The following is a 9,551-nucleotide window of genomic DNA, read 5'->3' as shown; positions in this document are numbered from 1 at the left end:
GTGTCATTTAGATTGATGACCATGCGTGACAGATGCGATGCGTTGGGTGCCACGGTGGCGAGATGTTGACTACCTCGCCTGGTATGCAGGAGGTCGTGGGTTCGATCTCGACCCCGCAGTCAGATGTAAAGTTGGAGTAATCCCTCGTTCAACGTTGTCGATGCATTCCTGAAATGTGCAGCTTTATTTGAGGAAGTATTTGCAGTTTGCGGTGTCTCCTCGTGGTCGCGTGGATTTTACTCCGGGTCCAGTTTTAGCCCTCCACATTTAGAAACTTCAGTTTTTAGAATATTTGGCCACTGCTACAAATGTCCACGCGATGATAAGCCCACTTCGTTGAGCTATCATTTGTGATGGCCAGGTCGCTTCTAAAAAAGCTTCATAGCTCAGTGGGGCCTTACCTGGTAAAATTAAAGGTTTCGTTTATATCGGAGTTCGTGAGTTCAATCCCGAGCCCGACGCCTGCTGTATATTTGGAGTTTTCATTTTCTCTCCCTCTCCCGTGGTGGAGTGGATTTATCTCCGGATCCTCCAGGTTTTCCCTCCACTTAGAATCAACGTCCGTTTAGAGCGTTTGGCTCCAATAACATTTCCACATGATGAGCCAATTCGTTGGGCTTACATGTGTGGCCAGGTCGCTTCTGAAAAAAAAGTTACATAGCTCAGTGGGCCTATAAACTATTTGTTTGAAAAGTTTTTGCTTAAACTACTTGTTTAAATAGTTTATAGACAGCTGTTTCCAGTTAAAGGCCCCTTCAGTGTGTCACGTCACGTGTCAGGAACTCGAGGGACCGCGGGGCTTGCCCTGCAGAGCGTAAACAAAGACGCTGATTGGTGGGCTGCGGCAGACTCCGCCCACATTGTTTTCAGGTAGCCAATGAGAGCGTCGGGTGCGAGGCAGGGGGCGGGGCTTGTCCGAGGCATGCGGGAGCCAATCACGCGCGGGGAGCTTAATCAATCGCCTTAACAAGGGAACACAGCAGGCGACGTTTTAGGCAATGACCCTTGTTCAGAGCACGTAAAATGTAGAAGCCGGAGAGAAGTGGATAATAACGCGTTGGAGACTTGGTTTAGTCCATGGGGCCTGGTGAGAATTAACATTAAAAAAAACTATCTGATGAGCAATGATTCCATTGACATGTTATTTTTGTCCACTTAAGCCCACACTGTTTATTTTCGTAATTATAATTAATGCGTTCAGTTAATTCTCCTGGACGTGTGTCGTCACGTCATGCGCAGAAACGTGTTACGCCGGTGACGTCACGCGCACAAACTTGCTACGCAAATTCTAGATTTGAAGCTTTCGTGACTGCAAGGATTCATATTCTTAGGTTTTTTTCGGTAAAGTCACGTAGGTAAAACATCAAAATTAATGAAAATAAAATAAAAATCACGACGTTTCGGAGGCAACACGTAAAATTACGTGAATGTCGGTGGTAGTGACGTCACGCCTCAACGAACAACGTCACGCGCAGAATGTGGCTACGTCGCTAGAGCAATGACGTCACGGGCAGAAACGTATAACTGTCGGTGGTTATCGACGTCACGTGTTGTGTGAATCGCGCGTGACGTCAGCTGGACGTGACGTCACGGCCGCGGACAGTGAAACCCGAGCGCGGGCGGCCCCCGGAGCTTCGCAGGGCCCCGCGAGCCGAGCGCCTCCACCCCGCGTCTCCGTCCTCGCGGTGAGAGCGCGTGGCGCGCGTGTGGATGAGGAGTGTGTGGGGGGGGAGGAGGAGGGGGTAGTCTCCTTCTCGTCCTCTTCGTTGCCGCCGCCGCCGCTGCCGCCGCCACTACCTCAGGGAGCGCGCAGGCCTCCGTTAAAAGGCGGCGGCAGCCCCCTTTGAAAACCGCACAGCGCATAGGCTCCGCCCGCTGCCCATCGCCTCACCCCATTGGCTGGCCCGGTCGCGCGAACCCGCCGAGCCCGAGTCGCGATTGGTCGAGGCAACCTTTGCGCCGCTCGTCTCGTCCAATCAGGCGGCGCGGCGCTCGAGGCGACGCCTATGCGCGCTGGGAAATGTAGCGGCGTGGTGGTGGTGGTCTTAGTGGAGTTGCCACTCCGGGAGATCGCGACCCGGCTCCGTCCTTGGCCTCCTCCTCGAGGAACAACTCGGCCTCGTGGGGTTGTGAGCATCGACGGCGCGTGGCTGCAGCTGGTCTACGATACCGGACGACGTCTGTGACGAAGAGCTTCATAGCTCATCGGATTCCTCCAGCCGACATGAAGATTCTGATACGGCGCCTGGTCCTGCGGTCTCTACAGTCCGTGTCGTCTTTGTAGGGCGACAGGGGCATCTGTGCGCTAGAGGATGTGTGCGTGTGTGTGTAGCAATAGCCCCACGCCGTTTTGTGTGTTGGGCTGCAATGTCCTTTCGTTGTCTACGGCCAAAGCACTCAATGTTGTCAGGCCTCGCAAGCACGAGTAGAGGTGTTTATATGGGCGGTCGTTCATTCGAGGTGTTCTAGACCGCGGTGCTGTGTGGTGGAGAAGCAGAGGGCAGTGTAGGAATATTTGTTTGTTTCTTCATGAGAAAAGTGCTTGACCATCTCTGTAAAAGTCTCGAAGCATGATACATCTACAAGACGACTCATTCTTTTAGGTTGAGCCACGCCATGATCTGACCAAAGGTTTTGCGCCACGGTGGAAAGATGTTAACTACCTCGCCTGGTATACAGGAGGTCGTGGGTTGGATCCCGACCATGACGATGCCTGTATATTTGGAGTTTGCATGTTCTCCCCGTGGTAGTATGGATATTTCTCGGGGTCCTCCGGTTTTTACCTCCAGATTTAGAAACGTAACGAGTCCACCAGACGAAGGTTGAGATGACATATGGATATTTCTCGGGGTCCTCCGGTTTTTACCTCCAGATTTAGAAACGTAACGAGTCCACCAGACGAAGGTTGAGATGACACAACTCCTCTTTATTTCCCACACGAGCTCGCGCTGCGTGCAACTTCTCCACTCTAAATCCCAGCAGGTAGCGCACCGCTCGCCTCCTGGGCGTTTCCCCTCTCTCATGCCCCCCCCCTTCTCTTTCCTTTACACATCTTTCACAGTAACCTGGCATCTCATGGGCATTTATACCCCCGGATTGCATAAGTATTAACACTACAGCACCCCCCTCCCCATTTTGAACAAATCGTCGTCCTCGACTCAACACAGCCCGTGAGAATCCAAGGGATTCAGGGTAACTCTGACGGCAGGGGAGTATGGAGGGATGAAGGAAAAAATTAAAAACTTTTGTTGAGTCAATAAACAACTTTTGCTGGTCTGAAACTATTTTGATGGGGAACTGTTAATGTGCTGGAGACAAGTACGGGGCCTGATATCACCGATTCTCCTTCACAGATTTTGGTCTCCAACTGTCGCAAAATTCCCTTGCTTCCCCCATTTGCCGCTATGAAGGATGATTGGACAGGTCTCAACTGCTGGGCCCTGTGGAGAAGCATATCAAAAAAGTGCAGGGTTATAATAGTCGCTGACGCTGCTGTATCGACCAGCATCCGAACCTCAACTTTCGGCCGCAGCTGCTACTCTTCTCCTTACCAACTTGCGCCATTGTGTACCCGAAGCCGGCCATCGTTGTGGTGAAAGATTGCGTGTAGACGATGGTGGTTGTGAACGTCGGGAAGTGGTGGGTGTATCGACTGATGGCGCGTATGAGAGGTCTGCGAGGGAACTGCCGAGGTGTTCGGGGTGCCGCGACTCGCCTGCTGTTTCTATGCGGGAGTGGACAATGGCTGTTGTCGCCAAGTCGGCCCCGGTGGAGCAGCATCGGTATGGCACCCGCGGGCGATGTGGCCCGTATGGCCGCATCGGTGACAGGTCACCGGGTTCCTGCTCCGGCTTGGTGCTCCGAGTCTCCGGGGCGTCCAGTGATGGTTCCTCGAGGTAGGGCCCCGAAAGGCCCCCCTTACAGCTGCCAACATCTTTCTCCCGGGCAGCCCGATGTCCACCTCTGTCTCGGCATCGTCTTCTTTATTCCGTGTTCCCCGAACTCCCTCCAGTCCTTGATGTAGGGGTTCCGCTATTTGCACAAACAAACGTTGCGGCCTCATCAGCTCTTTTTGGGCCCTTATTCTCTTTGCAATCCACAATGAGGTCTACTTGTCCTCCGCCGTGATTGGTAAAACTATTCTTAAAGCCTGCGCTAGCGCGAATATATGGTTGGCCAAGGCCCCCGCGTCAAGGCCCGGGAAAGCAGCTTGCACTCGGCCCATGAGAGCGCTCCCTGTAGGCGAAGGCTGACTTCCCCCTCTTCCCGCCTAGAGTTCTGAAGTCATCTTTTCGCGCTGGATGGTGGGTCAAAAATCTCTGTCATATCTCGATAAGCAACTTGCAGGGTCGTTTTTTTCCTCCGCCGGAACAGAAGAATATATAATTAAAGCAACATCTCTAAAGGCCCCTGGGGAGAGCTTTCAGAGCTTCAGGCTCTGTCCACTCTAGGTACGTGTAGGCCACCTCAAATAAATGCTCCCCAGTCCCCTCCTTTAGCTACAAACTTCTCCACGTGGCCCAACCTACGTAGTCGATCAGTGCCCTCTCCTCGTCGCCGCTCCGATCCCCCTGATGAGTAATCTTCTGCGCCCTGTGCTGCGGCTGCTGCAAATGCTTCGGACCGTTGTCCTAGCGCTTCTCCGTGTGGTTTCCACGCTACACTGCTAGGGCTCGGGGCGACCATTATTGTTGGGCCTGGTGTGTATCACACCAAACCAGTACAATGTGTGCTTGGGTTATGCTCAGGAAGAAGAGACAGTGTCCAAGTAAACAATCTGCGTTTGGACAGTGGTGGGATGTTAATAAGTAACAATATACAGGAAGTCCTCGTTTAACGCGGTAGATGCGTTTCTGAAAATTGCCCCATTAAGCAAAAAACGCGTAAAGAAAACACAATTTCCCCATACATAATGTAGCGATAAAGTTTGCCGAGATGCGATGCACATACACACACAGTGAGATGGCGGGAAAATAACTGAGTGGGTGCAGCCGCATTACTGCGTACTATATCCTGCCGCTCGGCCGCACAGTTCAAAAAGTTCCACGTTATAATGGTGCGAGTTCCGTGTTAGATTGACATACGTTACGTGTTATAACGCGGCGCATTCTGCGTTGTGTGAAAAGTGTTCCCAAGTTGAACAACCGCGTATGCGAAAATGCAAATGCTATATTTGATATGGCATTTTCCTTCCTGCAGGGGTCACTATGTGGTCAGAAAACATTCACCAGTAATGGTTTAATTGACTGAGCAACATTGATCTTCGGTATAGGCTGGTGGTTCGTGCACTTACCACAGTGGCAGTGATGTACTATGCACAATCATCTTATCTGAGGCTTCTGTGGCAGTCTTGGGCGGTCAAATATAATGTCCATCAAAGCTGTGCATTTTCAAAGGGAGCAGGACAATGCAAAGGCATTGGCAAGTGTAGGCTGTTGGCGTGTTGTGTACAGATGTTATGTACGTATGTTGAACGTCTTTCGCACTGTACGTAGCCAACCGTGCTCATCGGAGGTGCGAGAAAGAATCACGAACTAAACACAAAAAGCAGTTGGAGAGAAATTAGTTTTCAGTCGAGATGGTTTAAAAGGGCATAGCTCCAGTGGCTTCCTAATATCGGAAGGAAGAGCATTCCAGACGGCCGCAGAAGCGCATCTGAAAGCGCGCGATGCGGTGACCGTCTTTGTTGCAAAGTTTCCTGAAATTACTCTAAATTGGAACGTATTAGGCATGAAACAATATGTAATTGTATCAATGAGAATGTGTTTGTTACACTCCCTCTCGAATGCATTATGATGTTACCTTGTACTGTATAGTATGTCATTGGTTTGCTAAAATACTGCAGCCACTAAAAGGCGCCACAATTCGCTGCAACTGCAACAAAAACACTTTTTCATTCCAAGTTCAACTTGCGACCCTGAATTGTAGTGGAACCACGAGGGGGCGAACTGCCGCGTGCTTATGGTTGTATCCTCGGTGTGCCTGCCATAGCAAGACGACTGTGCTTTACCCTGTGGGGGGGTTCTATGTGCAAACCTTCCCCTATCCCCCACCGCCCATCCTCACCGTCTTGTCCTATTTGCTCAGAAGAGCTCGGTTTTACGGGAGAGAGGGTGTAGGTGCCTTGTAAGGTGAGAGGAAAGATGTTAGGCCAGAGTTCATGGTTTGAATTGAAAACTCATTTATTAAGAACTGCTTTTTTTTGTTTAGTTTGTTGTCCTTCCCCTGACACGGTGAGCTACATACGGTGTGAAATAAGTTCAACTTGCATACATGCCATGCTACTGCAGGGGGTTATTAAAGAGCACACAATGTAGGAGCATTGCTTCCAAAGCTGGATAGATGCCTCAGTCAGCACAAAATAATCTTGATAGAATCCAGGCCAGAAATATCAATAATACTGGTAGGAACCTCCTGGTTACACCAGCCCACAGGGATTATTGCGTCCGTCCATCATGCAGGGAGGGGCTGGGTGGGGAGGGAGGATGGGGAGGGGTTGGGTGGGGAGGGGAGGGGCTGGGTGGGGAGGGGAGGGGCTGGGTGGGGAGGGGAGGGGCTGGGTGGGGAGGGGCTGGGAGGGGAGGGGAGGGGCTGGGTGGGAGGGGAGGGGCTGGGAGGGGAGGGGCTGGGAGGGGAGGGGCTGGGAGGGGAGGGGCTGGGAGGGGCTGGGTGGGGAGGGGCTGGGTGGGGCTGGGTGGGGAGGGGCTGGGTGGGGAGGGGCTGGGTGAGGAGGGGTGGGAGGGGTGGGGCTGGGTGGGGAGGGTCTGGTCACCCCGTGGTGCCCTTATAAAACATAACGTTTAACCTACTCATGCCGGCTTGTGCCCGCCCTCACAGTCGGGCATATTTGCGGAATACACCACGCCGCCGTTGACCCTGGCCAAGGTGGGGGCGGGGGGAAGTACTTGGTCAAAATTCATCAAGGGGTAGCCAAACAAGGTTGAGAACCACTGCTCTGATGGACACGTTCATGGAAGCCGCTTCTCTTCATCTCGCCGTGTGATTCGTGTGTTCCTTGGCGACACCGCTGCACAGCACATTCCCTCACGTCTACAACGTGCACCTCGGCAATGCCCAACTCTGATACTCCTTCCCCTCCTCTTGTCTTGCCACCTGAGCGAATTACTTCACGTGTGTCGTGTTCATCCCCAGGGAACAAAGTATGCGGCTGGCTGTTTATATTGTTACGGGGAATGGCGATGCAGCGCTTATTGCAGTGTGCTCTTAACCTAGCCGCCCGAGTTCAGTTCCCGGCCATGGCTTAACATCAGTGGCAGTGAAATCGGAGCCAGTTTTGACCCCTCCTCTACTCCACCAAGCCAGCTGACCTCATGCTGACGTCCAGTTTAATAACCCCCCCCCCTCTCTCTGTCCAGCGTAAAGTGTGTGGAGGCCTTCAGGAGTGCGTTGACAAATCGCTGTTGTCGATGTTGTTTACATGCGTGGGGTTTGTGTGGGGCAATGTCATGGCTATATTAAGAAAACGTCGTTTTAGTTCCATATTAGGATAAGCAACTTCAGGGTTCAAAATCTAATGCATTAAGTCATTATTTGTACGTACGTATGTTTAAATATTTTGACACTGCACGTGGCCAGCCACACTAATCGGAGGTGCAGGAGAAGGACAACAAACTAAACACAGAGCAGTTACAAATAAATTAGTTTTCATTCTAGTTTTAAAAGTGCATAGCTCCAGCGGCGTCCTAATATCGGAAGGAAGAGCGTTCCAGACAGCCATAGAAGCGCATCTGAATGTGCGCAATACGCTGACCACCGTCTTTGTTCGATGGCTCGGCCATAAGCCGCTGCAATGATGACCGGGAGCTTGCGTGATGGTTTACGCTCCTTGACGAGATCATTTGTGGCGAGCGCTTTGTGTGTAATGAATTGTCGACAGTCGTGGAGGTGTTTTGATGTGTGGCACACGTGCAGCATGGAGGGGAAGGTTGGTTACTTGAGACGAATGTAGGTCAGCAAGCAAGAAGGAGGAGATCTAAATCCAGCTTGTACCATCGTGTAAGAGGAGATCTTGGTGATCCATTATGTTCTACTCCTTCTACTTATAGTGGAAGTTAAACTCGGTGCACTTGTCTCTCGAGGACGTCGTCACTGGTTCACGGGCGATCCGGTAGATCTGCTGACGTGTGTCTCAGAGGCATCACATCCAGACTGAGGCTTTGATTTGTGAGTAGAGATCATGATAATTGTGACATTCCGATTGTTAGGATGCCACTGGAGCTATGCACTTTTTAAAATCGAGATTGAAAGCTCATTTGTTTATAATGGCGCTTTGTGTTTAGTTTCTTGTCCTTCCCTCGACCTCTGATTAAGACGGTTGGCTACGTACGGTGCAAAAGAAGTTCAACGTACATGCTAAAAACACAGCAGCAAGATGCTCTCAAGGAAACTTCATATTTCGTTAAAATCAACAATGGCCGAGGACTAAAGTCTCCAAATATATGTTACGCGCACATTCCCACATCCCTCGGCAATCGCATTTTTGTTGTTGTTAAAGACCCGTTGACGTCAACGCAGTTTAATCGCTGTCATCCGCTAATAATCCTATCGGTGCCTAATTGCGTCGCGCCTAATTGCGGCGCGTTTAATTATCCCCGGAGCAGGCTGCGCGAGCTGGGCCTCCTGCCTCCTTAGCAGGACATTGCCATGCCACGGGAGACAATTTCACCCTAATAACTGCGACCGGCAGCAGCGCCCTCGTTGACAGCTATTAATATCCCCGGCAGTCGGTTGTTAGGCGCCCGGTGTTATGGATACGAGTGGAGCTTGAGGAGATAAAGCCTCTGTGTGTCCGTGTGTGTGAGGGAGATGAGATCTCGGGAGGACCGGGCTGGGGGGCGGGGAAGACTTGTGGGACTCGGCGTCTGTTGGGGCAGGGTGCGTCGGAGGCATGCCGGAGACTTGGAGCGTGCTCCGGCCTGCGCTGCGTTTGCGCACTGCAGCGGGTGTCTGCAGCAGTGGTTGGCAAAGCTCGACCCACTCCCCTCTAAGACACCCTTCGTACAGTGTCGCTCGAACCGTTCACCCTTTCCCGATCCAAGACGTCTGCAGGTTGCAGGGTGGCGGGTGTCACGTTCACCGCTGAATCTCGGAACGCGGGAGCGGCGCCAAACTGCCACACGCCCTCCCGCATGGCCTTGTGGGAGCCTCGGTACTGATGAATGTTATTTTATTTTAGTTTCTCTTTCGGTGTCCTTTTGATAACATGTACACGTACCTCATTGAAATGGAATTGGAAGAAAAACTGATGACGTACACGTACGTACGTCATCGGAACGGGAAAGAGTTAAGAGAGTCCAGCCTTAAGGTCTTTCTCTTCTGCCCTTGACTGACTGAATGTTTCTCTCAAAAAAACATTTGTGCATGCCTGGAATTTTTCCTCGGTGTGTAAGTCCCACAGTTTATTCACAGTGTCTTGAGACGTGGGTGCATTTAGGTGTTGTGTTTCTATTTTACCTATTGTAATACAATGGAACGTTTAATTGCTGTTGAGTTGATGGGTGGGTCGCATGACCATTTTCTCAGTGAGTCGG

At 51.5% G+C, this 9,551-nt stretch overlaps 1 protein-coding gene across 1 annotated transcript in view; it reads left to right on the top strand.

The window, feature by feature from the left end:
• The first annotated feature begins 1,530 nt into the window (after positions 1 to 1,530).
• The window catches only part of SPSB3 (splA/ryanodine receptor domain and SOCS box containing 3), a 43,430-nt gene continuing 35,409 nt past the window's right edge, over positions 1,531 to 9,551 (top strand). Inside the window, exon 1 of the mRNA XM_061569866.1 lies at positions 1,531 to 1,685. The gene's annotated coding sequence lies outside the window, so the exon portion shown is untranslated. The remainder of the gene's footprint in view (positions 1,686 to 9,551) is intronic.

This window comes from Lethenteron reissneri, chromosome 44 (assembly GCF_015708825.2).
Source record: "Lethenteron reissneri isolate LAM-NWPU_2019-01 chromosome 44, ASM1570882v1, whole genome shotgun sequence".
Taxonomy (NCBI): Eukaryota; Metazoa; Chordata; class Hyperoartia; order Petromyzontiformes; family Petromyzontidae; genus Lethenteron; species Lethenteron reissneri.
Note: the sequence above shows the minus strand (reverse complement) of the source record. Positions and strands in the feature narration are given on the sequence as shown.